At 36.2% G+C, this 16,792-nt stretch overlaps 1 protein-coding gene across 2 annotated transcripts in view; it reads left to right on the top strand.

Annotated features, from left to right (window-relative positions):
* DNAJC1 (DnaJ heat shock protein family (Hsp40) member C1) overlaps positions 1–16,792 on the top strand; it is a 360,201-nt gene that overhangs the window by 288,425 nt on the left and 54,984 nt on the right. The gene's annotated exons all lie outside the window — the stretch shown is intronic.

The raw sequence follows: 16,792 nt of genomic DNA on the forward strand, positions 1-16,792 counted from the left end.
CATGTTTATTTTCCTAAAAGATAGGTATTTTCCAGATATCTTTCTGTTACTGCCTTCCGTTTGTATATAGTTCTTTTATTATTTACGTCTACCATTTTAGGAATTTGGGATGAGCATTTAATTCATCTATATTTAGTATAATTAGTGATATTTTGGGGTTCAAATTTATCATCTTAGTATTTGCTTTCTATTTGTCCCTCTTTATCTGTTTCCTCTCTTGCTTTCTTTTGGATTAATTTTTAATTTCCATTTCTCCCTTCTATAAACTTGATGTCATTATACACTCTTTTAGTCTTCCTTTTGTGGATAATATGAAGTATTCAATATGCCTCTTATTATAGTCTTGCATGAGTTTCTGTTGCTACTCCCCAGACAATAAAATGACCTTTGACCCTTTACTTCATCTATTTTTTTGTGTGTATTTTGTGTGTTATGTGTTGAGCTGTGTCCCCCTAAAATTTATATGTTAAAGCCCTAACTCCCAGTACCTGAGAAAGTGACATTTGTAAATAAGGTCATTGCATATGTAAGTAGTTCAAATGAAGTCATACATGAGTTTTTTGTGTGTAGAACTGTGTGATGATACAGCATTTCATTTCCTGGATTCCTTTGTTTCAAAGCTTGTATTGTTTTCTCATTAGAATTTTTACCTATGGTTTCTTTGGTTGAACTGACTGTAGAAATGTGCACACATTATACTCTCAGTAGATACTTGTTAAATTGATCAAGTGTTCAGAGTAATTTATCATGGTGACTTCTGCTGAGAGACCATAATAATGGGGGGAGTGGGAGACAAAATACTGGATTCTTAAGATTTGAAGACCTAAGTTCTAGTTTTAGCATCACTGTTTATTACCTATATGATCCGGGTTTTTGTTTTCTTATTACTTAACACCATACAAAGAGTGTGAAATTATCTGCTCTTTCTACCTTAGAGATAAAAGTATGTATGTTAAAACATTTTGTAAACTGAGAAACCCTAAACCAAAATTTTCCTTTTATTCTAGCCTTCTTTGGGATCTTCCTGTCATTTTCAAAGTTTTCATCTACATTAAAATTTTTCTTTTGTCCTTTTATTAGTAGAAACCAAATGAAGAGAAACATATGTCCCAGTTGACCTCTCTGCTGTTTGTATTAAGAAGTTGACTAACTTTGTTCAAGAGCTTCTCCAATAATCTCCCTAACTAGTTTTTGTTTCGTCCAGTATATATTTGGAAAGGTTTTAAGTACCATGTTTGTAAACTCTCACAAAATATTGCTGTAAAATGATGTAATGGAGAGATGAACTTCTAGGAAAGGTTACCCTGGGCATATGACATGGTGGCAAATGACCGTAGACAGAGGCTATACCTCTGTATAGCTCATATAGACAAATTGCATAAGGAAAATACCATAGCAGAAAGCTAGCTGTTGACTTTACTGATAATTCCATGTCAAATAGGGGAAATACAAATTTTTATCATTATCATCATCATTCTTGACATCTTATGTCAGATATTGTCCTATGTCCTACTGAACATTGAGTTGCTCATTTAACTCTCACAAGAACCCTGGTAACATTTTTTCCATTTTGCAAGGGGTGTTTGATTATCAGGGGCACTGTACAATATTTAGGTCTGTCATAGGCAATTGCTGTTTTTTAGGGTAAAAACATTCAAATATCAGGAATTTTACATGGCTCAACCAGTGTAAGTACATTAGGCATGAATCCATCTATGGAATTTCTTAACCTTCTTAAGCTCTTGAAAGGGTCAAACACAGGTAATTTCTCCCAGAATTTGCCACAGCTTTCATTAGTGGCAGTGCCTGTAGCACTTTAAAGCAATAAGTAAAAGATGACAAATATCCAAATAGTAGGAATATTACATAAAAAGTGAAATATAAAAAGTTATTTCTGATTATAATTGCCCGACATTATAAGTTAAGTTGGTGATAGTCTTTTTTTTTTTTCAATTTCTGAAACAATGTAGTTTTTTAAGTCCAATGAGCAGATGTCAAACATTTTTTGTGCGAAAACAATCCATGTATATGATTAATAAAAGTGAGGTTTTAGTGAGTCATTGGTAAGTCAAACAAAATAATTTTCTACCATAAATACTATAACAAATAAACTCTTCTAAAATAAAATAGTTTCTTCTTTTTCCCTCTGGTGACCTAGTGGTAATGTTCTGCAGTGTTTTATGTAGGAGACTTGGATTTCATTCCTGTTCTCGTTATCTCTCTCCCTGGGGCTGCAATGAATAAAATAAGAAATAAAATCACTATCCTGCATCCTTATTGCCATAGGCTGTACCCATGTCAGATTTCATAAACTAAGCTAGATGGGGCCTGATTAGTATTGGGATGGAAGACCTCAGAACAAAGTCTGTGGAACACACATCTTCCATACAGCCAGTATTTCATCTTCCTTGAACCCTTGTCTTACAGTCATTATTGCACTTTCCTCTTTACTCTTTGATTGATTTACTTGCTGTAGGAAAAAAGAAAAGAAAAGGTCTTTAAAGTAAATGCATTTCTAGTAATTTAAATCAATGAATTTATTTATTTTCCCTTTTCAAACTTGAAAGACTATTTAGTTTGAAAGGTGTTTGGCTGTATTCTTGAAAAGACAGTATTCCAACCAGCAATGTGTTTTATTGTCTAAAAATTTACTATCTCAGGGACTTCTCATTTTATTTATCTCTGTAAAGTGTTCTTTGTTTCTATTTGTTTTGAGAGATAGTGTTGCCCTTGTTTTATAAAAAATATACAACACATGAAATTATTTTTTAAAACACATATGTAATTATGTGAAGATTCAAAACTTAGAATTGTTTTCTTGTTCGCTTTAAAACCTAGATTATCTACATACTCTGTAACTTTAAATTTTAATTTAAAAAACCTCAAATACCAGTAATTTAAATCAATTAGATCTTTGTGTAGGTGTATATATAAAATATAATGCATATAATTCAGTTAAAAATGCACTTGTGTTTTAACCATGAATGGACCCAATCTACCTATAGCTGTTCCTCCCAAAACACACACAAACACACCTTGCATAATTACAGGTGGTACATATGCATGCATATGCAGACACACACTCAAACATTGGCGTACCTAAGTTCTCTAACACACTGGTTTTCTTTTCTTCTCTCTTTCCACCTCCGTCCCTCCCTCCCTCCCTCCCTTCCTTCCTTCCTAGTGACATTTTACACATAACCTCAATATATGAAAGACAGCTACAAAAGGCTGAGCTTCTCTGGTTAATGTCAAAATGAGGGAGGCTAGAGTCCCATCCATATGGCCTCTTCCTCACCCCATGAGGCAAGGCATCTTGGAAAAACCCTAACGTTCTAAGAAACATGGCTGCCCTCCTCAGTTTCACATTATTCCATATACACAAAAACTTAATGTTTTGAAAGAGTTATGGTGAGTACAGAAAAGTGAGTAAACAAAAACAACAGAAACAAAATCAGATTATTGTCAGAAAAGAGATACTTGAGTAGGTGTGTGAATGTAAACAGGAGAAAGTTATTTAAGTGGAAAAGAAGGGCATGTATCTTCATCAGGAAAACAACTTCCAGAATGCTGTTCCTATTTAAAAATGTTGATGGTAACACTTAGAGCTGTGAGCATGGGCCTGCGAAGTATTCAACAATGACTCTTGGTGGTTTCTTATTCTGCCCTTATGCCACATCCTCTTCATTTCTGTTTAGAATGACGCCAAACCAAAATTAAACCCCCAAAGTCATAGCAGTCAAAGATGGGTGGCATATTTTTCTTTATAAAATAAAAAGTCATTTATTTATATCCTGGAGTACTCCAGGGTTGATCTAATTTATATTTTAGTAGCATTTAAGATAATATTCCCTATTTGTCATCAATGATTTTTCAGGAAGTAGTTTTTCAAGTATTTCACAGTGTTACTGCTTTTAAACCAGCCATCCTTATAAATATTTTTAGAATACCCCATGGTACTGGTAGGTTGGTGAATTTTTAAAAATTGATTCTTTGGAGGGAAAAAAGAAGCCTCAATTTGTAGCATTTGCCAATTTTACTGGTAATTTACTCTCGTCATGGCTGATTTGAAATTATCAACATGAAGTCACTGAAAGTGGAGTTGGGAAGAGATGTGGAGCAGTAGTTTACCATTCTGTAATATTTCCATCAGGTAGATACACTAGGTGTGAATATCCTCAAAGGCATACATAATAATAAAATGTAAAATAGGAAGCAATGAGTTTTGACTATTACCTTTTTTAGTATAATTTAATTAAAAGTTTATATAATTTAATTTTTAATAATGGATACGTTTAATAACTGGCTCACACAGTTCCTGAAACGTTGGCAATTGGCTCTCATGAGCTGGTTTAAGTGGGCTCCAGCACACCACTGTCCTTGGGAAAACTCCATTTTTTTACCTTTTACTGTATGTCTGATTCAGCCATCCTTCATCTGTCTCCGAGATTCACTACAGTTATGCAAATTATTTGACTATTGGTATTTAGGGGATATATAGAGGATATAAATACCAGCCTGTTTTCTGCTTCTTTTTATCAGTTTGTCTCTATTATTAAGGCACCTATTATATTATCCTGAAGTCATTTAATTTGTTACCTTCCTGTTACTTGCCTAGCAAGATGACTTTAAACCATTCAAAATGATTATCTTTCCCATGTCTTAACAACAGAACCAAAAGAAGCGAGCCCTAAGTACATTGGAGTATTGGTGAGATTTTTTTTGTTGCTAGATCATCACCTATCTAAAACTGCCTAGATAGATCTGTTTTATTTGTAAGAACAGGGTTTTCATTTTAAAAGCTTTTTAATGTAATTAGTTTGATAACAGCTGAAGTCTCCGGTGAAAGGTCCCAGTCTGTTACCCAGCGGTTAACTGTTTGTGTTCATCGTTGATAATAGCAGCTTGCCGCTGAATATTTTCATCATTCATTAGTTTACCCTTTAATAAAATTGTTTTACATACATTTTCTAAAGTGTATTATATTTTCAAAATAATTTGGCCATGGCCATATTAGATCTAGAATATCTGCCTTTTCCAGAAGATAAATTTGAACTTTGCCTGTTAGAAAATCTTATATTTTGCTGAATTGGCCCTTTGTAATAAAGCTGTTTCTCACTTAAGTAAAGCTTCAGGAAGAAAAGGAAAACTCTTTTTAAACATTGTCTCTGACTATTATAGAATGGATAGCAGAAAAGACATCCCAATGAATGATTTACTATATGGTGCTGTTAAAAGTGCATTTCGTGGTTTTCTTGATCATCAAGACAGAAAATGGCCAGTAGATTTGAGATCACGAAAAACTGAGACATTTATGTGTCTGGTAGTCTTATTTTGTTAAAATCCTGTTTTAAGTCTACTAAAATCACTTTCAACAAATATTAAACACATATATTTTGTAAGATTCTTTTAGAGGTATAACTTGTTTGATAACACTAGAGTACAAAAGATGTCAAATCTCTCAGTTTTTCCAAAGAAATTTCTGACTTTAAGCCCTTCCCCATCAGGGTCTGTGAGAAGTCCACTGTTAGTCATTCTTTGGGCCCTGGCCCCTTTCCCAGTTGTCTCTCCAAAAAGAAGTCGCTCAGTCTGAGATTACTGCTTTGTTGATTATCTGAGAATGCCCTCTAATTCCTTGTCCTCCTGCTTTGGCCAGTGTGGTGTCTGTAGTCTCTGATACAGCAAGAGGCCCACTGGCAACTGCTGTCCTCATGCCGAGCTAACCAGGGGCCTCGCCACCACCGCTCTCAAGCTCGCCTCCAAGTGCAAGTATGTCATCGTATCCTGTTACCAATTTTAGGAACTCTTCTATCCCCCCCAGTTGTCTTGCTCTTTTCTTCAACGCTTCCGTTTGCACTCAGATTTTCTTTTCCACCCTCATCTCTTCACACACAGTTGGAGCCTAATGGCTTCGTTATGCACTGGATAGTTCTGAACTAGGACACATTTCTTTTAAGCAGTAAAAAGTAAACAATACAGCAGGTTTTTATATCCTGCTGTATTAAATTCTTAGTAACTTATCTTGTTATAGAAGTTTTCTCTGAGTGGGAAAAGAGAATGAATATCACAGTCTTCAGTTTTACAGACTAAGATAAAATGAAAGCACAACATAAGAAACTACTTTTGTGTGGGCACCAGATTTATATATCAGTTTGTGTATATCACATTCAAGTACATACGTGAGTAGACAACAAAGAATACTATGAGAATTAAATGAAACATACGTAAGAGTGGCAGACACATCGTAGCCCTTCAATAAAATTAATCTTAATTAGATAATTTTCTAAAAGAATTAATGGTTTTATGGTTCAGGTGGGTGATTACCAGCATGTGTTATTCTACTAATATTCTCTAACACTGTGTTTAGTTTCATAATGTCTTAAGACTTTTTCCTAGATAGCTGAGAAACTTTTTTTTAAACAGTCATTTATTTTGTGATGGCTGTTTGACTTTAACTTTTATTTATAAATTTATTTTCTTCTTAGAAACTTTCTACAGTGGCAACAGTTTACAGTCAGTTTGAAGAATGCTAAGATAATTGATAAGTCTTTACAGTGGGTCTTTCGTTAAGCCCAGGTACCTGATAATTAATGACTGCTACCACACCACCTGCTCTCTTCTGCCTTGAATCTTATCACATCCACGTTGCTTTGAAATCTGAGAATCCTTTACACTTCCTGACAACTAATATGCTACTAGTTTTAGTCTGACATCATATTACTGATTAGCTGAATACTATTTCCTTGTTTCTTTTTCTGTATCTCTAAATAAACCACTTTTGTCTTAGGATTATGATGTTATAGAAAAAATACTTAAATTTGAATTTTTTTTTTGCAGAGGGAAGGAGATCATAGAAAAGATGAATCATAAAAGTAAAATTTTGATAATATTTAAAATATAATTAGGCATACCTATGGAGAGAGAGTTTTTAAAAATCCACATTTGTTTCTCATCTTCCTTTTATAATGTAAGGGTTTTTTTCTGTATTCTGTAGTATAGGATTTAGTTTTTGTGTTTTGTATTGTTTCCCTTGCATCCAGTCTCATTAATAATATAAGTAGGTATTTTTTAGGAATAAGCTGAGATATAATTCTTCTATTATAACTTACCTGGTCACTTATGTTGTTCCTCTTCTCCACTATAAACCACCTGATGGTCGTGCTCATACCCTTTTCATTTTATATCCCCTGTAGTGTCTATAGGGTAAATATTAATTGAATTGAATTCACTTGTTGAATTAAACTGATCCCACTAATTTACTTCACTGCATTACTCAATACCATTACATGTTCTTATCCTTTGTGTGTTTATCTTTCAAAAGATAATCTTACTTCCATGAGATTAAAGTTCCTGGGAGTATCTCACTATATTCACCACTAGGAGTCACAGGGATAGGGCCAATTTATTTTGATACTGGATTAGATTCAAGTTTCTGGACCAGAAAAGCAGTTTTCCAGTGTCGTTCTTTTAAGAAGAGATAACTCTGGTACAACAGTATGGTTAGAATTGAGAAAATAATAACTTCCTCTACCTGAATAAAATGCCCACAAGGCCAGAGTGTGTTCCTGACTGCTAATTTATTCATTGGTTGCGTGGATCAGTTTATTCTCTCCCATGATAAAGGGTTACGTGTAGAAGACCCTTTATCAATATACCATGAAAATCACTTTCTCATGACTCAGAGATACTTAAAGTAGAGAGGAGAGTGAATTCTTGGAAGAAAGACATGTTGAGCAAAGACACAAAGGTAAGACATTTCAAAACATGTTCAGGATAAGATGGCAGACCATTGTGTCTGGCTTCCAGAACACAGTGGGAGTAGACTGTGACCTGAGGCTGGAAGGACAGGTAGGTAACAAAATACACAAGTTTTTGAATGCCAGGCTAAGAAGTTTACATTTTATATTTTAGGTAGTAGGGAATCTTTGGATTTTGAGCTGGAAGGAGTGAGGTGGTGATGTGCTCTGAGTTTTCTTTTTTTTTTTTCTGGCCATGCCACGCGGCCTGTGGGATCTTAGTTCCCCAACCAAGGATTGAACCAGGGCCCAGCAGTGAAAGCTCCAAGTCCTAACCACTGGACTGCCAGGGGATTCCCAATGTGTTCTGTTTTAGAAAGACGACTCTAGCAGCAGTAGACTGAAACTGTGGAGTGAGAGTAGAAAGAAAAGAAATTCCAGAAATGATACGGAAATAAAGTTCAGATTTGCCTGTAATCATAGCTAACTAGTCAGTAGTGGAGCCAGGGCTTAAATGGTCTGTCTGACTCTAAAACCAATGCACTGTGCTCCCCTACAGTGTAAATGTGGTCACCCCTCAGTATTCCAAGGGGACTGGTTCCAGGACACCGCTCCCAACCCCAGGACACCGCTCCCAACCCCAGGACACCCAAATCCACAGATGCTCAAGTCCCTTTATTTGTGTAGTATTTGCATATAACCTACGTACATCCTTCTGTATACTTCAATCTCTGGATTACTTATAATACCTAATACAATGTAAATGCTATGTAAATAGTTGTACCTACAATGTAAATGCTGTGTAAACAGTTGCTGTCATGCAGCAAATTCAAGTTTTGTCTTTTTGGAACTTTGTAGAATTTTTTTTTCTGATTATTTTCAATCCGGAGTTGACTGAATCTGCACATGTGAAACCCACAGATACAGAGGGCCATCTGTATACTGTTATTATAATTATTTAAATGTCTGTTTATTAGGAGAGAGAACCATGACTTTTCATTTTTATGTCCCAGGGTCTTAGCACAGTGCCTAAAAAAACAGTGGGAACTTCATTAGTTCAATCGATAAACATTTATTGAGCACCTACTAGGCATTGTGCTAGGGTGTGCATATAATTCAGCTCTAGTAGATTACTACGAAGTAGTAATTTTATTTTACGAAGTAATTATAACCAATGTATGCATACACACCAATTTATGAGAGTTCCTGTTGTTCCATATCCCTGCCCACAGTTGGTATTTATGTCTTTTTTTCATTTTAGCTCTTCTAGTGGGTGGTATACCAATGTGGGTTTTTTAAACAATTTTTTTTAATTGAGGAGAAATTCACATAACATAAAATTAACCTTTTAAAAGTGAACTCTTCAGTAGCATTTACGTTCACATTGTTGTACAACCACCTCTGTCTGGCACCAAAACACTTCATCACCCCAAAAGGAAACTCTGTACCCATTAGGCAGTTGCTCCCTATTCCCTACCCCTGTCCCCACCAGCCTATAGCAACCAGTAATCTTCATTTTGTCTCTGTGGATGTACCTATTTTGAATATTTCTTTCTTTCTTTTTTTTATAAATTTATTTATTTTTATTGTTGGCTGTGTTGGGTCTTCGTTGCTGCGCGCGGGCTCTCTCTAGTTGCGGCCAGTGAGGGCTACTCTTCATTGCGGTGCGCAGGCTTCTCATTGTGGTTTCTTGTCTTGTTGCAGAGCACGGGCTCTAGGCACATGGGCTTCAATAGTTGTGGCATGCGGGCTCAGTAGTTGTGGCTCGCGGGCTCCAGAGCGCAGGCTCAGTAGTTGTGGCGCACGGGCTTAGTTGCTCCACGGCATGTGGGATCTTCCCGGACCAGGGCTCGAACCCGTGTCCCCTGCATTGGCAGGTGGATTCTTGACCACTGCGCCACCAGGGAAGTCCCTGAATATTTCTTATAAATGGAATCATACAGTATGTGAACTTTTGTTTCTGGCTTCTTTCACTTAGCACGTTTTGATGTTCATCCACATTGTAGCATGTATCAGTCCTTTTTATGGGTGACTAACATTCCATTGTATGTGTATACCACAATTTGTTTATCCATTCTTCAACTGATGGATGTTTGGACTGATTCTACCTTTTGGATGCTGGGAGCAGTGCTGTAATGAACATGTGTGTACATGTATTTGTTTGAGTACCTGTTTTCAAATCCTTTGAGTACATACCTGAGTGGAATTGATGGGGATATATGATAATTCTATATTTAGCTTTTTGAGGAGCCCCTAATCTGTTTTCCATAGCAGCTGAACTCTTTTACCAGCAGTGTACAGGAATTTCATTTTTTCACATATCCTCATCAACACTTGTTATTTTCTGTTGTTGTTCCTGTTGTTGTTAAGCCATCCTAGGGTGTGAGGTGGTATCTCATAGTGGGTTTGACTTATAATGTTGAGCATCCTGTCATGTGCTTGTTAGCCATAAGTATCTTCTTTAGAGAAATGCTCTTTTTTTGAAGTGGGTTGTCTTTTTGTTATTAAGTTCATTGTATGTTCTGCATATTGGATATGTGATTTGCTTATCAGATATATGATGATGATTCACAAATATTTACTCCCATTCTGAGGTTTTCTTTTCACTTTCTTAAAAATGTCCTTTCGTGCACAAACTTTTACAATTTTGATGAAGTCCAATTTATCTACTTTTTCATTTGTGGCTTTTGGTACGATAGCTATGAATCCACTCTCAAGTTCTAGGTCTTGAACTTTACCCTTTTGCTTTCTTCCATGAATTTTATCGTTTTAGTTCTTATATTTAAATTTAAATTGTTGATCCATTTTGCATTAATTTTTTTGTATACTATTCAAATTCAGCTTCATTCTTTTACATATTATACATAATCTCAGCAGAATTTGTTGAAAAGACTTCCTTTTCCTATTAAATGGTCTTGGCACCCTGTCAAAAATCATTTGACCATATATGTGAGGGTTCATTTCTGGGCTGTCTGTTCTATTCCACTGGTCTGTATGTCTGTCTTTATGCCAGTACCACACTCTTGTTTTTTTAATTAATTTTTTTTTAATTTTATTTTTGGCTGCATTGGGTCTTAATTGCTGTGTGCGGGCTTTCTCTGGTTGCAGCGAGCGGGGGCTACTCTTCCTTGCGGTGCACAGGCTTCTCATTGCAGTGGCTTCTCTTGTTGCAGAGTACAGGCTCTAGGGCATGCGGGCTTCAGTTGTTGTGGCACGTGGGCTCAGTAGTTGTGGCTCCCGGGCTCTAGAGTGCAGGCTCAGTAGTTGTGGCGCACGGGCTTAGTTGCTCCGTGGCATGTGAGATCTTCTCAGACCAGGGATCAAGGCCCTGCAACATGTCCCCTGCATTGGCAGGCAGATTTTTAACCACTGCACCACCAGGGAAGTCCCCACACTCTTTTGATTACTGTAGCTTTGTAGTAAGTTTTGAAATAAGGAAGTGTGAATGCTCTAGCTTCTTGTCCTTTTCAAGATGGCTTTGGCTTTTGGGTTCACTTGAGATTCCATATGAATTTTATGGAGATAAGTTGCGGAGAGCAGGGGCTACTCTTCATTGTGGTGCACGGGCTTCTCATTGCAATGGCTTCTCTTGTTTCAGAGCACGGGCTCTAGGCGTGAGGGCTTCAGTAGTTGTGGCTCGCGGGCTTCAGTAGTTGTGGTGCATGGGCTTAGTTGCTCCACGGTATATGGGATCTTCCTGGACCAGGGCTTGAACCCGTGTCCCCTGCATTGGTAGGTAGATTCTTAACCACTGCGCCACCAGGGAAGCCCTTGGTGGAGATTTTTTTGAATCTGTAGATTGCTTTGGGTAAAATTCATATTTAACGATATTGTCTTTTAGTCCATGAACATGGGATGTCTTTCTGTTTACTTATGTCTTTAATTTCTTTCAACAATGTTTTGTAGTTTGTATTGTACATGTCTTTCACCTCTTTGGTTAATTCCTAAGTATTTTATCCTTTTTGATGCTATTATAAAAGGAATTGTTTCATAATTTCCTTTTCAGATTGTTCATTATTAGTGTATAGAAATGCAACTGAGTTTGTGTCTTTTGTTTTTTGTTTTTACTTCTTCCTGTTTTTATAAACCCAGTTTATTCTGGCTTTGTTTTCTCTGTTTCTATCCCTCCCTTTGAAACCCCTCAGTGCTAACCATCCTAGTCCAGTATCTCATGACCTCATGACTGCTAATAGTTTCTTAACTATTATCCTATCAGTTCATCCTGTTTGCTTCTCTCTGATTAGAACTTTTAAAATACAATTTCACTGGGGAGTCACTCTTTCCTATTTTCTTACTCATCTTACTTCCCTTATCTGAATTCTTATAGCACTATTTCTGTACCACTTAATCTTATATTTGAGTGTATAGTGCCTTGAACTACCTAGTATTCTATTGGTTTTAATTTTTTCCAATTAGAAAAAAAACAACTTGCTGACTGCCTGCTATGTGGGAAATAATGTGACTGGGTGATACAGTGATAAATAAGACGTACCCAATTTTGTCCTTAATATTAGATAGCATTTATTAAGTGGCTACTATGTGTCTGATACTATTCTATGAACTTTATATATAACTCAGTCCTCACAGCAACACCATGTGGTCTACACTATTTTCTTCATTTTACGCAGGAGAAAACTGACGTACAGAGAGGTAAAATAACTTTTTCCAAATTAGTTAGCTAATAAGTGACAAAACCATGATTCAAACCTACTTCACTAGCTTGAGAATCCATGCTCTTAGCTACTACCACTATATTATCCAGTTGAAAAGGTAAGACAGAGACCTAAATAAGCATATTTTGAGGTTTACTATAACAGCTTTGTGAGAAGGTTAAAGAACTTTTACAGTTCAGCAGATGGCAAGATTACTTCCACCTAGAAAAAAAACAAAGGCATTATGAAGGATTTGGAAGTGGGGTGGGGAGAAACATTCCACAGACAGGAACTTGCGTGATATAAAGCACTCTTGAGAGGAGACTCTTCAGAGCATATTACCAGGCACGGTGAGTAATGTAGTTTAACTGCAAAGGATGCTTGAAATGGTAAAGGGAAATAAGTTTATAAAAGTGGGTTGCAGCCAAGTCATAGTTCTTGAATGTGAGATTAAGATGTTTAAGTCATATTTTGTAAGTAGTTCAGTGATATTTTAAAGTCTGTATCATAGAAATGTTTGACTATCATTATGCAAAAGGTCAAAGAGAGGAGAAGGACTAACTAGAAAGTTATTGCCATAGGTTAAGTAAGAGATAATGAAGCCCTGAATTAGGTAGCTAGCAGGGAAAGTAGAGACTGGAGGAGAGACTATGTGAACCTTCTTGAATCTTCAAGATTTATCAACTGATGGGCTATACAGCAAGGGTGGGGCTGGGAGACTAAAAATGACTAGTGGGTGGTTGGAAGAGGCAGATGCCATTAACAGAGATAACAAAGAGCACAGTTAGGACATGACAGTTTGGGAGAAAGGAAGATATATAATCAGTTTGAGACATGCCAAGTTTATGATGCCAGTGGAAGGAAACATTCAGTGATAACATAAATTTTTTTTTTTTTTTTTTTTGGCTGCATTGGGTCTTAGTTGCAGCATGCGGCCTTTTTGTTGCTGTGCGCGGCCTCTTTGTTGTGGCACTCGGGCTCCTCTCTAGATGTGGCTCACAGGTTTCTCTCTAGTCGTGGCATGCGAGTTTTCTCTCTCTGGTTGTGGCACGCAGGCTCCAGAGTGCGTGGGCTCTGAAGTTTGTGGCATGCGGGCTCTCTCGTTGAGGCGCACAAGCTCAGTAGTTGTTGCATGCGGGCTTAGTTGCCCCACGGCATGTGGGATCTTAGTTTCCCGACCAGGGATTGAACCCAAGTCCCCTGCATTGTAAGGCGGATTCTTTACCACTGGATCACCAGGGAAGTCCGATAATATAGAATTTAAGAGATGAAAATTAGAGATATAACTATTAGAGACCTTGGTGTACATTTGATACCTAAATCCAGGGAAGCATGTAGAGGCAAAACGTCTAGGGGACATATGGAAAAATCAGAACCACCAAAGGAATATTCCCAGGGTAAGGAGAACCAGAAGATTACGGTGGATTAAAATAGGAAGTGAGAGAGTGGAATGTTTCAGAGAGGTAAAACAAACGTGGCAAAACATCAGCATTTATGAAATCTAGGTTGTGAGAACATGAGTTTTTGTGCTTCTACATGCTATTTCATATTGTTTTTCCCTTAGATCTTTGTTTTTCTTTGCTTCTATAATTGGCTGTTCTACTTCAAATCATTTTCTAGTTGTTATATCTTACAAGTGAATTCTAGATTCCTTCATAGCACTCAGAAATCACAGACTAACTGTGGTATCTACACATGTTATATAGACACAGATAAAGTGAATATTAGATTATTAGACTTAAGAGTAAATGTAGATTAGCCCTCAGTAAGGCTCCCTTGGCAGATTTCTAGCAGCATAAAAGACAGAGCTGATATGAATGAGCCCTGCCCTTCCAATATAAGATTAAGTATTACGAACAAAAAAAATAATCATAGCCTTGATTAAAGGAATAAAAGGGAAATCCAGTTTTGTTTTAATGCCAGCAACAGCTCAAAACCATAGTCAAAAGCAGGAAATGACACCACAGAATATTAGCCTTGGTGCCTGGGGTTTTAATACTCACTTGAAGCAAAAATTGTGCCTTTGGGTCCACAGGCAGCTGGAATTGAGCCCCCTGCATAAAGCCTAGTCTCAAAGGGCTACTGTTTTGTGAAAGAATGAGAAAAATTCAGTGGTCCAGAGCTATTAAAACCCTTAGGACCCTGACAGAAGCCAATGCCAAAACTGTTCTCTACCACAAAACTTAGGGCTTTGTGAGCTCCTGTTAAGGAAGTATTTTTTAAAAAATCAAAAAACCTCAGTGAAGATGTGCTCACAATATAAACTGTGAGGATAGTCAACAGATGTAACAAAGAAGAAAACTGTCCTTCTAAGAACAGGAGATAAGAAACCTAATCTGAAAGATGCCATAAAACTAATCATTTTTAAATAAACAAAGACATAAAAGAAGGAATAAAACCTTAATGAAAGAACATGACAGGATAAGAGAAGAAAAAGAACTATAAATGAAATGTTCATTGATTTTTTTCTTTAACGGTTGGATTAAACTGCTGAAATGAGAATTAGTGAATTGGAAGATGATCTGGTCAAATCACCCAGAATACAGAACCAAGAGATAAGGAAGGAAAATATAAGAATGCTTAGGAGACATGGGAGATAGAATGAGAAAGTACAGCAATATCTATCTAATGACAGTTTAGAAGAAGCGAATGGGAGATGCAATATTACCATAAAATAATGGTTGAGATTTTCCAGAATTGACAAGAAAGACAAGTCCTCATATTTAAGAAGTACACAGTATCCTGAACAGGATAAATAAAAACAATCCACATTTAAACAAACCATAGAGAAACTGTTCAACATTAAAGCAAACAGAAAATTTTAAACCAATTGTAGAGCAAAAACTAAAGAACACCAGTTATACTAACAATTACCTTCTCATCTGAAACAAAAGATATCAGAAAAAGATAGAAAAATATCTTCAAATTGCTTAGAGAAAATAATTGTCAACTTAGCATTTTATACCTTGTTAAAGTATTAGTTGAGAATAAAATAAAGATATTTTCAGAAAAATTAAGACTTATCAATTTGCCATTCACAGACCCTTACTTTGAAGGCAAATAAAGGGTATACCTCAGCAAGAAGAAAATTGAGTACAGAAGGAAGGAGAGGGCAGCAAGAAAAAGTTCTAACTCAAAAAAAAAAATAAACATGTTGATAAATCTTAAGCACTGACTGTAAAAGAAATTATTGTAATGATGATGACTAATTTGGAGGGGGTTAAAAACAGTATGACAGCAAAACTTAGAAGATGGGAGAAGGAAATCAGAAACATTTTAGCATCCTTAGCATCCTTGTATTGAGGGGGAGGAGGATAGAGATACTAATTAGACTTTGTCAATGATTATTTTTTAAATATAGGGGTAAAACTACAGTATGTACAATTTTCAAACCAATAGGTGGAGAAAAACACAGTAAGAAAAATAGAATATAGGAAAAGAGAGAATAAAAGATACATAAAAGAAGATACAAAAGCATAAGTTAAGATAAAGAATAAATCCAAATATTTCAGAAATCACAATACATGAAAGTAGTATTTTCAAATTGAAAAACTAATACAAAATGTGGCCACATGTTATTTATAAGAGAAACATCTAAAACACAGTGTCACTGAAAGATTATAAGTAAAGGGATAGAAAAAAATCAGAATTCTGACCCTTATAATCTTTATGCATCTAACAACATAACCCAAATTTACATGGCAAAAAAATACACAAATACCACACCTTCAAGGACCAGATAACCTCTATCTTATATAGATATTCTAATATTTGTAGAGGAAAAATTCCCGAAGTTCTTTTATGAGGCTAATGTAAATCTTAATTTCAAAATTAAATATGTATTATGAAAAGGAAGAGATCATTGTTACATATGAACATAGATACAAAAATTTCCTAAAAATGTTAGATATTGAGTTTTAAAATGTCATTTTCTAATACCTGAGGTTTGCTTTAAAAGTTTCTGCTCTGTTAAATGAGTATGATAGTAATACCAACTTTGAAACATGTAATATAGGCAATCCACCTGGGCTAGCCCAGCCTAGATCAGCCATCTCTGAGTGTCCCACAGACTCATGTGATAAATAAATGCCTGTTGTTTTATATACTGAGATTTTCAGTTGTTTGTTTTGTAATAACAAGCTAATACATCTGGCAAAGTTAAAATTTAGATGTTGCCAACTATGTGGAGGAAAAATGGGAAATTTCCATTGCTTTTTAAAAAATATTTATTTGCTTCTTGGCTGCGTTGGGTCTTAGTTGCGGCACATGGGATCTTCGTTGAGGCATTCGGGATCTTTTGTTGTGGCGCGGTCTCTTCATTTCGGCGCTGGGGTTTCTCTCTAGTTGTGGCGTGTGGGTTTTCTCTCTCTAGTTGTGGTGCGCAGGCTCCAGGGCGCATGGGAT

This window comes from Balaenoptera ricei, chromosome 2, assembly GCF_028023285.1.
Source record: "Balaenoptera ricei isolate mBalRic1 chromosome 2, mBalRic1.hap2, whole genome shotgun sequence".
In the NCBI taxonomy this organism is placed as follows: Eukaryota; Metazoa; Chordata; class Mammalia; order Artiodactyla; family Balaenopteridae; genus Balaenoptera; species Balaenoptera ricei.